Source organism: Lycorma delicatula, chromosome 4, assembly GCF_047948215.1.
Source record: "Lycorma delicatula isolate Av1 chromosome 4, ASM4794821v1, whole genome shotgun sequence".
Classification (NCBI taxonomy): Eukaryota; Metazoa; Arthropoda; class Insecta; order Hemiptera; family Fulgoridae; genus Lycorma; species Lycorma delicatula.
The window spans coordinates 137,927,588-137,942,274 of NC_134458.1; the positions used below are offsets into that span (position 1 = coordinate 137,927,588).

The 14,687-nt window shown below is 29.2% G+C and overlaps 1 protein-coding gene and 1 non-coding gene across 3 annotated transcripts in view; both read left to right on the forward strand.

The window, feature by feature from the left end:
- The first annotated feature begins 633 nt into the window (after positions 1-633).
- Positions 634-739, forward strand: LOC142324311 (U6 spliceosomal RNA). The gene has a single exon (XR_012756271.1). It is a non-coding gene; the product is annotated as a U6 spliceosomal RNA (small nuclear RNA).
- Positions 740-3,045: 2,306 nt separating this feature from the next.
- Positions 3,046-14,687, forward strand: part of LOC142322942 (putative metabotropic glutamate receptor mgl-1) — a 376,797-nt gene continuing 365,155 nt past the window's right edge. For both annotated transcript variants that reach the window (XM_075362034.1, XM_075362035.1), the window contains exon 1: positions 3,046-3,194. The gene's annotated coding sequence lies outside the window, so the exon portion shown is untranslated. The remainder of the gene's footprint in view (positions 3,195-14,687) is intronic.

Sequence of the window (14,687 nt, forward strand, 5' to 3'; positions counted from 1 at the left end):
AGATGAGTCATTTTCACCTAAACGGGGTTGTTAATAAACAAAATGTGCGTTTTTGGGCTTCCGAAAATCAACTAGTGCTTCATGAAAAGGTGCATCACGCTCCAACAATTACGGTATGAGCCGCTATTTCAAGTCATGGAGTAATGGGCCATTCTTTTTTGAACAGACAGTACGGTGAACGTTATCTAAACATACTGCGTAATGATGTTGTTCCTCGGCTTCTTGCAAAAGCTTTGATTAGAAAATGAGTGGTTCATGCAGGATGGAGTCAGACCACTCACAGCTAATGTTGTTTTAGATTTTCTGCGTGAAACCTTTAACGCAAATGTCATTTCAAACCGATTTCCTAATCGTTTTGCGTGTGGACAGATCTAGCTCCCGTACAGTCCTGATTTGAATCCGTGTGATTATTTTCTTTGGGGATTTCTATCGGAAAAGATTTTCCCTAAACAACCTCATACAGTGATGAAACTAAGAGTGCTGATAATTGAGGCGTGCAACGAGATAACCGAGAATATGCGCCGTCGAGTTATTAACAACATAGGAGTTCGTGTTGAAGAAATTAGTAGACGTGATGGTGGTGATATTGAACATGTGATAAGCAGAATATAATTTCCATGTATATATAAACTTGTACTTGCTTCGGCAGTACATATACTAAAATTGAAACGCTACAGAGAAGATTAGCATAAACCCTGCGCAAGGATGACACGAAAATCGTGAAGCGTACCACATTTTTTGGCTCCCAATAAGACGGCGATGTTGCCGATGGTTGGCCGACGGAAATTGAGGGATATGGCTGTTGTAGTAGACGAAAAAATAATAAAGGAGGATAGGGTAATTAAGTACTTAGGGGTATACTTGGAGAGATCCAGGAAATTTACTACCCATGTCAGGGAGGCTGTTGCAAAAGCTGAGAGGACCATGATTGCTCTAAGGAAACTGATGCCGACAAAGTCTGGACCCAGAGATGGTGTAAGGAAGCTTACTTTATCAATAGCAACATCTGTGCTGTTATAGGCGGCCCCGGCCTGGAGGTCAGTTCGAGAATTTAAGAGGAGCTGTGGGCTTTTACAGTCATTCCAGCGTAGACTGGCGATCGGGTCTGCTATGCATACCGAACAGTATCCATGGAAGCGGTCGGAGTAATAGCCGGTGTGCCACCGATCAGCCTCATAATTAACTTGATTTTCAGAATTCACGATGTGGTTCCCAAGAAACAGGGAAACCAAATACTGCTGGAAGAATGGCAGGCGTCCTGGGAAGCCTCAACTAAAGGAGCGTGGACCAAGCGTCTGAATCCCAGACTTGAACCCTGGGTCCGGAGGGGGTGCAGGGGGTTTCATACTTCCTTACGCAGTTCATTTCGGGCCGCGGAGGATTTGGGGCATACCTAAACAGGTTCAAAAGAAGATCTTCACCTGACTGTATATATTGCGGAGCGGAAGATACTCTGGAACATGTGTTCTTTGTTTGTGACAAATGGATGCTTTTAGGGTCTCACCTGAACTAGTCAGCTTGACACCGGAAAATGTGATAGAATTTATGCTGAAAAAAAATAGACAGTGGGAACTGGTATCAAGTATAGTTGCAAATATTCTCAGTACGAAGGAAATAGAAGAGAGAACTGGAATGCTGACTGACTATGCTGGGTACTCGACAGGGCAACCAGTCGAGTACCCAGTAGTGAGGATTTCTACAGTGCAACCAGCGGAATGATAATTTCTGGGAAACGTCCTCTGAGAGAGGCAGAAGAGCACGACCGTAGGACGAAGGGGTGAAGAACAGCTCCCTGCTGAGCTGTCGCCGGTCCGCGCTTGCGTGGATCGCCGACGGTGATGACGCACGGGGAATCTGAATGCCCTGAGTCCGAAGGCTCCCGCCGGGGCCGTAGTTATGCTTCAATGCCGGTGTGGCCCCAGTCGGGAGGTGTTGATGAGGGGGTTTAGGTTTAGTCGGTAGGGCGCAGGAACACATACGCATTTTAATTAACACCTTGCGGAACCTGTGGCGAGTCCGACACTGCCCCTTATGGGTATACGTAACTGGTATTCCCTCTACTCACAAAAAAAAAAGAAAAAAAGGTAACGTTGTATTTTACTTTTCTGTATTGCGATTCAAACAAATATTTTTTAACAAAACCGAATGCTAGATCATTTTGGGCGCCATTCTGTATATTATTACATCTTGTTTCAATAAACATAGAAAATGTAACTAATGTTAACAATTCAATATATTGGTTATTAAAAAAAATTAAAAAAAAACAAAACATTAATATTAAAGAGAAAGTAGATTATTAAAAAAAAAATTAAGAAAATACACATGGATTATCTTTTATTACATTTACATCTTTGCGGTAATCTGTTTTTCTTAAAGTTAATTTTATGTGTACCTGATATATTTAATAAAATACATACCGTACCATTGTTTGGGTCTATTTATGAGCTAAAAATAATTAAATCTTAGTTAATTTGTATTTTGATAGAGATAGTTTAATAAACCAATATTTTTTTAGTGCATTTTATCTTGCCATTTCTGTATCATTAAGAAAAGAAAAATGTCGTTTAACTTCTTCAACGATATAAATCAAATGATAGAACTAAAAACTTGCTAACTCATTTCATCCAGTTAGTAGTAGACGATAACGTCTGTTACGTTTTTTATGCTTATTGATGAGAGCATGGATACATCTTATTGGTTAGATAAAAAAAAAAAAAAACACAAAATGTTAGCCTGCTGTCTTCGTAAAGATAGACAGACGGGCCGAGTGCCAGTTTATTATAAGCTGTATAACAACGCCGCTGTTCTTTAAGCAAAGCTAACGTACGTACGTAGCAACAGAACAACCTGGCCGTGGTCAAGGAAATGCAAACGGTTTTCACTTTTACAAAAATGTGGTCGCGTGTCCAGGGAGTGGGGGGTTATTGGCCGTGACACAGTGAGTGCAGCTTAACTTTTGTCGGTGGGGGAAGAGACCGTGTGCGCGTACTCAGTTCTAGCTAAACGCAGCCTCCTACCGGCGGACAACTGCAGTCTACACTCACTAGTCGTCCAGTTAGTTCGACAAGCCGGCGTTTCGAGTTGGTCATCATCGACTGTTGCGTCGGCACGTCGTTTTATTAACATTTATCATCAAAACAATCGTGCTTTGTGACTAGCTGGAATAAAACATCATTTCTTCTTGTGTTATTCAGGTGTGTTAAATAATTTTTTTTAATTTTTATTTATTTTAAAAAAAAACTTTACCAATTTAATATACAATATAACATTTTTATTTTAATTTTAAATTGTTAATACATTTAACAACTAAATATATCACTTTAAATCAAACGTAAATAAATTTATGATTTGTTAGGAAGAAACTTATTAAAATAATATTTCAATATAGTATATTTAAGTTTTTAATCTGTAAAAAAAATTAAACAATATTATTTATTAAACCAAAACAAAATATGTAATTAGGTAATAATTATTTAATTTTAAACATAATTTTGTATTTTTATTTGTTATCAAAATTTATTAAAGATTTTTTTAAACCAATTTACATATCAAATAAGTCCGTACTATTTTTAAAGAATATTATTCAAAACAACATATGAATTATTTTCCTTATGAATAAAATTAATAAATTACTTTTGGAGAAGGGAAAAAGATATAAAATTAGCTATTTTTAACCGATTAGAAATCGAACATTCATTTATGACAATTGTTCATTCAAATTACCCGCGCCCGCGTATTTAATAGAATTTTTCGTTATGTATATTACCGTCTTTATACTTTATTTATTTTTATTTCAATGTCTATTTTTTTTTTGAAAATTCATTTAAAATAAAAAACAATGTATAACATATATTTATTTTTAAAAAATGCTTAATTTTCAGATATTCATAAATCATTTTTTTGCAGAGAATTTATTCTAGATATATTAAAAAAAAAAAATAATAATAATAATAATAAGGAAAATACTTTTTTATCATTTAATATACGTTTATATTTTTATCTTAAGATTCAAATTCCATGAATTAAAATTATACGAATTAAATGTAATGCTTACATTTTTATTATTTTAAAATAAACTTGTCGGAAATGTAAGTTTAAAAAAAATATAATCCACAAAAACAAAACAAAAAAAAATAATAATATGTATTCACGGTAACCGCAAATAATCTTTTACAATTCTAACAATTTCCGTAGTTTCATTAATTTTGAAATTTTATTAAATCAAACCAACGCAGAACGGCTATAATCATTTCAGAATAATGGTAGAAATTAATTATTGCAAGAATTTGATATTTTTTTAAATTATGTTTCGAATATATATTTAATAATTAAGTCCGAAATTACGTAAGATATATTTCGCGACTTATGCTTTACCCGTTATTATTATTATACACAATTTTACGCCTTCCTTTATTGAGTGAAGGCAGTATTTATTGTACGGTTTCTTTACAGAAAGAGAATATATTATTTTGTTGATTTAATTTATCACAGTTTAAGACTTTGATGCACATAAAATATATGAGTTGATCAGTATTAGTTATTTTGATGAACACAGTTGCGATTTGTAGGATTTAATATATAATGAAGTTTAATGGTCTTACGCGGTGTATTGGCTCAGTGAAGAAATCAATATGAAAGCTTTTCATTTCTCACTTTCCCTAGTAATTCTAACATTACATGCTTGCTTTAATTGGGAAAGAATATACCATTTTTGTGAGTATCTTGTAATGTTATGTCTCAGGTAAATGTTAGATTGTGATACCAAAAATTCAAACACTTTCGAAACTGTTGAATTTATATTTATATTATAATCTTGAAACATTCATTCATAAAAATTCAGAAAGCGTAAACACGTAGATAGATGCTAGTAGTTTTAAGTGAGGTCTGAAATAGTGTTGGGACTACTAATAGTTCAGTGGAAGGTATATTTTTCTTACACAGAATGTCGTACGTAGCAAGAAGCCAGTCGGCCACCGATCCATCAATCCATTCACACCCTGCGCATCAACTGAACTTTCTAAACTTTGACGAGTAATAACGACATTGTTTTTATGTGTGTTTAATATGTACGTTTTGTGTTTTACAAATATTTGACCTACTCGTGATAACGATGTGATATTTTAATGATTTTCTTTAAAAAAAAATTTTTTCCACATCGTTTTTTATTTCTCTGAGGTGGCTCCTTTAAAAGAAATTTTCACAAAACTTTCAGAATGTTCTTTTTTTCTTAGTCATGGTTTTTACACCGGAGTACATCTTTTAAAATTATTGTATTTTAGTGAAACATAAACTTACTAAACTTTATAGTACATAAAATTGTTTTGAATATTTAACTTTTAATTCATAATTTATTCAAAATATTACAATTTAATATGAATTATTATTACGTTAAATTTAAGTATATTTATTTTGAAAAAGTATTTATTAATTGATAAGACTTAAGTAGCGTATCATTTTACAGCTTATTTGATTGATGTAAATTCTATTTCAAAGTATTAAGAAAGTGACAGTATTTTTTTCTATCAATGATAATAATAATAATAATAACATACTAACATTTATTGCAATGGTAAAAATAATAAATATGTTACTCTATTTGTAAGACTTAAATAAAGGTTTTTAAACGATCAGATTAAATACAAAAAGTATATTTACTTCAACAAATATTTATAACTTATAAAAAAATAAGATTCATATATCAAACGATATAAAGCATTAAGGATTTGACACCCAGGATAAAAAAAGTTGATTTTAAATATATTTATACATATTTTAAGCCAACTGAATTTTTTTTTATTGTGACGACAGAATCTCTTTCGATGGCTGGGCTGCTTGACCTTACCATTTGTTAGCGTCGTATAATTCACAATTACGAAACTTTTAATAGTTTATATTAATATTTTAAGATAGTATTTTAATTCCGGCATCCTACAACTTCCATAGTAATATTTTTTACTGTTTATATCTGCATAAGTTCCTTGGTTAACGAATTAGTTATTTATTTGAACACTTTAAATAAGATAATAAATAAATAAAATACGTCTTTATCTTTTTAAAACTATAGTCTTTGAATGGTCCAAGTATTTTACACAACATTTTCCATCATCTTATTCTCGACATTCAATAAGCCTTCTTCCAAATCATTTTTCACAATCTTTTCTCCTTCTCTTGATAATCTTCTTCTTCAAAAGTTTCTGGTTTTTACAAAGTTTTAATGAAACCAGGACATTCCACGATAAACAAAAATGTATATCTTCCTTTTCCTATGTCATTTATTATATTTTCTCCTCATGTTTTGATGCAGTTGTAGACAGTTCGTAACTAATTTTTTAATTTTATTTTTTAGTTTGATTTGTTGTTCTACATGCTTCTCTAATCAGGTATTTTAATTTTTATTTGTTTTACCCAGAATATTTTGTTTCATCGATACCTTTTATATCTGATGAGCATTTCACGTTACCTTTATACAGGGAAACGGACCTAACAGGTGGTCAGAATTTTCCAGACGAATAAAATAAATTGATTTAAATAAACATCATTAATGTTTTCATTCTTCTGATTATGTTAAAATAATATTTTTAAAAATATTTAAAATCGAAAAATTTACGTATATAAGCTATGCGTAGAATTAGGCTTCATAGTAATCCATTAATTCAAAAAGCAGGAGTTCTGAGTCATCCAGTTTCCTTAGAAAAGTAATCTAATTAATAATTTGATTGAACTGATTTAATTGATATGTATACAAGATTTAAACCGTGGTTTTTCATTTTTCATAATATTCGTGTATTTAGAAAAAAAATTGAAGTTACCTAGTTTTCTCGATATTGTGAGGATATTTGCATTCTTCATCTAACGAAAAAACGGTTGAATTCATTTTGAAAGCTTGAACTTACAGTACCCCGTTCATCCGGAACACACAAGAATAGACGTTTGAATAACTAGTACAGATAATCCAGAAGTATTATATAATTTATTGAGATTACAAAAATGTAAAGTGTAGAATACAGAAACGTATTTGAGATTATTTTTAATGTAGTATTAATAATAAATCCAAACATTACTTACAGTAAAATTAATTTTGCAAAGGAAATAGTCATACGATATAGACACTACGTCACTTATATTTCTTCGAATGAGGGATGGATGAGTTCAATGTGCTATGCTGGCAAGAATAGCTTACACTTGTGTATTAATACGCTCATCTAACTCATGAGTCTGTAATCAGTAGTCTTAATTTACAGATGAGTAAATTACAAAAAAATAATTAATAATTAAATTCATTCTACTATGTCATTTTATAAAGGACCACTTTTAAATTAAACGAATTGAACAAAAATTACAAGAGAAATAGAGTTCCGAAGTCTTGTAAAAATAACAAGTAAGAATATTAAAGTATAATGTAACAGATAATAATTTTAATATTGTATCTAAAATAAATACAGTATTAAAATAAATATAATCAGTTTGGATAATCCAGGATACTCAGATGAACGAGATATTGACAAATTATGGATTATAATGTACCTTAACAATGTTTAAAATCTTGCTACGGCTTAAAATATTGATATTAATGGGAAAAGTTTTAAGTTCATAAAATTTGCAACATTTTTTAATATGTATATATATATATATATATATATATATATATATATATATATATATACTACGAAAATATTTCGAGAGATATAAATAAAAGAATATTTTGTTTAAATAAACTTCCTTAAAATCTTTTTTGAAATTTTAATTGGGGGATTCTGCCCATTCTTAAAGCAATTAATTTTTATTTTTTTAAGATAATTTTTTTGAAGAATTAAAAATAAAACTAAATAATTGAAACAAGTATCAGAGGAAATGTTTATTATTTTTAATTTCTAAAGGGGGATCCATCTCTGGAATAGAAACAATTTTCATGGTTACTCTCCTGGAATGCATTTTAGAAACAGAGTTTCTAAAATGGGAATAAGATGCCTGAAGCAATTTTAGTAGATAATGTGAGGCATTTTCGGATTTACGAACTAAAATTCTCTTCTGAATAAAGAATCGAAAAACTAAAGCAAAAGTGGGTAAAATTAATTTAGTGCATACGTATATAACGTATATGTGTGCATTTGATGCTCGTATTTGTGCGTCAACACGAGACTTTTTTCCCTGCGGTAGCCTGTTATTTGATTATTTTACTAATTGAATAAATTAGAAGTTGTCATCCGTATGCTTATAAAAAAAAGAAAAAAATTACTAATAAAATTTATTATATTTAAAAAAATAATAAGCATTTTATTCCATTCTAATGGGGAGAATGAGGAGGGATGTCTTCCCTTTGCTTTTTCACTGAGCCAAATGGAATATTATACATCAGTATGTACAAACAACCAAATGCATATGATATTTAACCTTAAAAGCAAACTCTTAAATTTTTCCATAACTGGTTGTATATTAAATACCATTACTTTTGCGAAATAAATTTTTTTTGTGGTTTATATACTATACTTACGTCTTATATTTATGAAGATTGGGAAAGATAGTGTAAAGCAATAAATTTACTGCAGTACTTCTTTTTCTCAAGAAACAATATAATATATTACACTGCCCTTGTTTAGTAGGGGAAATTAAGATTTAAAAAAAAAAACGTTTGGATTATCGGCTGAAAAAAGAGATGCCCTGTTTTAATTTGTCTTTTTAACAATTCGTTTGTGTTTGTGAGGCAGTTTACTCGTTTTATAGTTTTCGTAAAAAAAAATTTGCATTAAGAATGTATACTATGAGAATGAACAACGCATGTTTAACGATTTTTCTCTAAATTTACCGCTTAAAAATAGCTGCTGTTATTATTGTTAGTCGGGAGGTTAAAGAAGAGATGCGGCAAAGAGAAGTATCTGTCGCCAAATCACCATTGTTAGCCGAATAATGTGGACTACTATCTATCTTTGATGCAACCTACTACTGAAATCGCCAACAATTTACAATCTGTTATAACGGCTACGCGTTAGATACTTAATTCACTAAATTTTACTCTAACGTTTGATTTTTAAATCGTTCTCTTGGTATATCATCGTGTGTTTCTCATTATACTATTAAATATTTTACGTTGGTTTTCGGTTAACTTATATTTTATTGTTTTTTCAAGTTAATAAAAACGTTTGAAAATTTCATTATAAAAAGATAATACGGAATTACTTCCTTGATAATCAGAGATTTCTTATTGTCCCATGAAATAGTGCTCACAGTATTCGTAGTACTGTAAAGATTTTTTTTTTAAATTGTTAAACTTCCGGGATTAATTCATTTAAATTTTATTAATTTAGTTTTTTTGAAGAGCTCAATTTATAAAAATTCAATATAAAATGAGTGAGAATTATTGTTCGCATAATTACCAGTTAAAAATGTTTTATGTAAGAAATTAAAATCAGTTAATGTGATTTCAGTATGGGAAATAATGATCTTTGATTTATTTAATCGTATAATATTCCAGAACTCTCTAGATATTTTTAGTAAAGCTTTGTTGATTTAAAATCAGTAAACAGTTGCGTTTTGTGTATCTTGTTACATCTTCGCTACGCCAGAATATGTTGTTAACTTAAAAACGAATATCAAAATATATAGGCCGGGAGTCAGTGTCCAGAAGCCATTAATGTGAAGATATAACTTGTCCGGCCAGGCCTCGAACTGTTCAACTCCTACGCGGGAAGGATTAAAAATGAAAAGTTAAGAAATAACAGTACATATTAAAACATACAAATACATGTAAATAAAATAAGCTATATATAACAGAGAGAGAGTTCAACTATCGGATTTTTTTTTTATTTACGCGTTATTTATTGCAAAAATGTCATTAACTTTTTTTAGATATTTAAATCCAGGATTTATTCCTTAGACAGTTTTGAATAGTTGATTAAATATATATATATGTGTGTATATCATTAGTTCATAAAAGCATTTGTGTCTAATGATTTAAAGTTTATCAGTAAAATGGAGAGTAATATATTTAAATGCATTATCATCGTGCATTCTAGTTATTTATAAAAATAATAAAAAACACCTAAACAAAAAAGTGGGCGGAGATAAAAAAAAAGAAATAATAAAATAAGATGTGGTCGGATTGTTTAAATTTGTTTTATTTCATCGATATATATAGGTAAACTAATGTAAAATAATGCGAATTGCAAACAAAAACTGCAAATGTCAATATACGTAGTACAGGCAACTAAGAATTGTGTGCATTAATTAAATGCATCTTTGTTTAAAAAGAATTATGCAAAGATCGACTGTTAGTCCTATAGTAGACCGATACAGTAAACTATTACACGTTCGTTACAGACCTGGTCCTGAATGTAAAAGAAACTCGTTTTCATATACTTAAGACGGTCATTTTATGCATCAAATAAAATAGGCTAGGTATCGTCTACCTTCTTGTGGTAGATAGTTTGTAGAATACAAGTTAGAAAGAAAAGAAGTGGCCATTCTTTGACCACCGGAGTCGTTTTTTTACGATTTATCGAATAGCAAATAAAAGAAAATTCAAATAAATAAGAAATAAAGTAGAATAGAGAAAGAATGAAAGAAAAGTATTAGATAAGTGAATCGGCTTGGTTGCTATTGGAACGCAGATTCTTTTTTATATATATTTTTTTATCCGACATTTGCATCCAGTGTTGTCGCGCCACAAGTCTCATGTGTATATTTTTTCCTTGAACTTGACGTTTTATTATTACAGTAGAATAAAAAAAAAACACGTTTATTTTTTTTCCTGTCTTCATAAAAATGTTTAACCATTTATTTATTATTTTTTTATTTAAATTTATTATTTAATTAATATTTGGAAAAGTTATTTTTTTCATTGAATTGATTTTTTTTGTTTTTTTTTTTTTAGTGTGAGAATTTTGTTTTATCTTACCGGTAATTATGTCAGAACTTAATTATAGTTTGTGATGCTTTCAAATGAATTAACGAATGGAACGGAGAGAAAATTTCTTTGTAATAATCAAATTTTCAAAACTTTTTGAGCGAGGTTTTTAAATTATAACTTAATAAAATTATATTTTTCACAGAACATTTTTAGAACCTTTGTTAAAAGGTCTTTAAAGTTTCTATAGAATCGGTGGGGAATGGGCAAGTGATACTAAATCAAAAGCGTATACCTCTTATATATATATATATTTATAAAGTAATTTTAAGACCCTATAAATTTAAAAAAAATATATATATTAACGTTAAAATTTAATTTCTTTTTTTTATTATATGCATATTTTGTATTGTTGAAAAAACTGATAAATTTACTGTTACATGATCTTCCGATTTGTGTTGTCAAGTCACTGAAACTAATGATTTTATTTAAATCGTCATGAAACAGATGATTTACCTAGCTTAATACTTTAATTATTGCAAATTAGTACATCGTCAAATTTTTCGTCAGTTCATAGAAAAATTGTTTTGTTAAAAAAAAAAATTAATAAAAAAGGAAGAATAACTTATTTAAGGATGATGTTCCTTATGTAAAAAAAATGTCGAAGATAATTTAATCTACGAATACTGATTTACCGTTTTTCACCGATTATTTATTTAATAATTTTGCAAAAATATTTGACCCTAAGATATTGCAATTTAATTCATGCACATTAATATTTGAATTTTGTTTGGAAGTGATAACGGTTATTTATTTTTTTTTTTTTTGGTATAAAAAAGGGGAAAAACAACTTTTGTGAAGCTGATTATTGAGAAAATTGAATTTAGTTGTTCTGACGTGATAGAACGGTTGGATAGAGACAGCGAACCCGTAGTTAATTATAATTTATCATTCAATACACTATTGTTCATTCTATAATTCATTTTAACTATTATGGCAAAGATACTATGGATTATTGTTTATAGATATACATAATTTTCCCTTATACTTAGTCAACGTAATATAATAATAATACTAATAATAATAATTTGATTCTTAAGACAAGACACGGTCGTGCAATTCTCAGATTATTATCTCATGTCCCTTATGTCTGTTTTTTTTTTGTTTTATCTTTATTGTATAATATTCGTATAATAGATTACATCTTTACCGTTACATTTGAATAGCATCTTTCTTGTTATCGTTTTTTATTTTTTTACTTTTATTTTTACTGTTATTGATACTCCTGACTTAGCTATGGAATATAATACCACCCGACAATGATGTTTCTGTTTACCAGTTCAATATTGTTTCTAGTTTACAATTCATATTATTAGCTTTTATTGAGATTTCAATATGTATCTAGTGAAAAATTAAATACTTTTTCCAAACTTATCCCCAAAAAGTACTATTTTAATGATAAAAAAAATATATATATTTATGCTTATTATTTCCTTGTACGAAACAAAGGAAGTATCGCGAAAAATCTCGGTTTTCAGATTTCAACGGAAATATCAATTTTGACCATCCCTGAATCCATTTTGGCTAGTTTCGGCGTGACGTCATTCGTAGTATATCTCGCATAACTCAAAAACGATTAGCCATACGATGTTGAAATTTTGGATTTAGGCCTGTTGTAACATCTAGTTGTGCACCTCCCCTTTTGATTCCAATCGACTGAACCAAAAGTGTCCAAAAAAGCCCAAAATCCAAAAACAATTTGGAGTTTTACTTTTTCTTACTTCTTTCTTAATTCTTAATTAATTACTTCTTTTCTTAATTACTTTTTATTACTGCAGTAATAAGCCCTCATTGAGAGATTTTCAACGATATATCATAAGTGGTACTTATTTTCATTGGTTTCAGAGTTATAGCCAAATAAAATTTTAATTGATGTAATATTTGGATCTTACGAGGAAAAGACATATCGGTTCAAATCAGACTTCATTTCCTTTTTTTAACTTTTTTTTTTTTAATTTAAATATCTTGATTTATTAATAATTATTAACCTGTGATTGTAAAAAAATGTTTACAATAAATAATAATTCAATAATAACAAAAAAAATTGTAAAAACTAAAAACTTCTTTATTAAAGAATTGGAGGACCGTATCCCACTTTCAAATGAAATACGTTTACATGAAGCGTAGCAAAAAATCTGTATATTTAATTTAATAGACGTACAAGGATGTCATGTAGTGTCCACATCAGATTTTTTTTCTGAAATGTTTTTTTATGTTAAATATTTTTTTATTGATATTTTTTTACTAAATATAACCTATAAAATAAAATGTATATCTTATCAAATGAAAAAAAAAAAAAAAACACAAAGAAGGGTTAACATTTTTGAGCGCTTTACAATACGTATTTATTGTGTGGATTGTTTTTTTTTACTGTGAGCGTATAACATGCAAGGTATACAAAAGGCACGAGTTAGAGTTAATTTCTCTGATAGTAATTTTCTATTTAATCAGCTCCTGTAATTAACAGAGACGTATTCTTCGTAGATTAAAAAAAATTATCTGCTTATTAAATTAATATTAGAAACGGAATTTTTAAAAAATATTTGTTTATTAACCTGCTTGTTTGAAGTTTATTTTTTTGTTTTGTAGGGTGTTATTATATCAATATGATTTGTCTAAGACGTACGCATTACGTGACTAATACATATTTAATTTAACATTTCAATCTGATGATGCGATTTCGAAACCACGAAAAGCATTGTTCTAAAATTAAAAAAAAAATATATATATATGACTTTTTACATTTTAAAGGTATGATTTTGCTGTAAAATTTTAAAATCAGTGATATAAAAATAAATAAAAATTATCAAATTATTGTTAAAAAGAAAATTTAACCTCTTCTGAGTTAAAGCAGTGCATTACATGCATTGTTTCATGGTAGAAAGAGGTAGATTAACTAGTTGTTTTACACTTTCTGTCTGAATCATTATTATGACTGTGACACTTGTAAATCATCTATGGCACAAGAGGGTCCAGTCAGATTACTTACTCTAAGATACTTTGCGTACTACCAGTGTAATTTTCATAAAGCTGTCTCTGATAGAGTGAGTATGCGAATTGTAGTGCTGAATATCACCAAATTTCGGTGGGCTTGACGTGCTGATGTATACTGGTGTATTAAGCTCTATGATGAAGGAAAGAGGAGACCCACCTTTCTCTTTATTTTCCTTAGTAAACCAGGCTTGGGATCTTTTTATTTTTGAGAATGGTTCTTTATAAAGTATTATTAAAATACTTTATAAAGCATTTCTTTAATTTTTAAAGAAACTAAGTTTAGATATTTATTAAAAAAAAATAGATTGTTAATCAGTTGATATTTGGATAATTAGTCTTATAAGAATAGGAAGTTACTTTCTCTGAAAATGTTTAGTGAGCTTCTCTGTAAGTTTCTAAGGAGCCAGTTTCTACGAAAATGGGTCATTCTCGGAAAACTTGTGTGAATTATTTTAAGTCATCTGTAACCGTTTTTTTTATGATACAACTAAAAAAAAAATAATTAAAAGTTTGTTTCGACGCATGCGTCATCATAAGTTTAAATAAAAAATAAAACGGTTAAAAAAATGTAATCTAAAAAATTATTAATTTCAAAAATTGTTTTGTTTCTTAAATATTTTATTTAAATTGACATTGACATTGATTTTTTAGAATTTAATTGTTTAATCCAGTGATTTCCAAAGTGTGCTCCTCGGCGCCCTGGAGAGCCGTGACTCCTCACAGGGACGCCGCAAAATATACAAGTTTCATAATATTATTTCAATTTTCAATTCGATATCGTAGAACTTCTTTT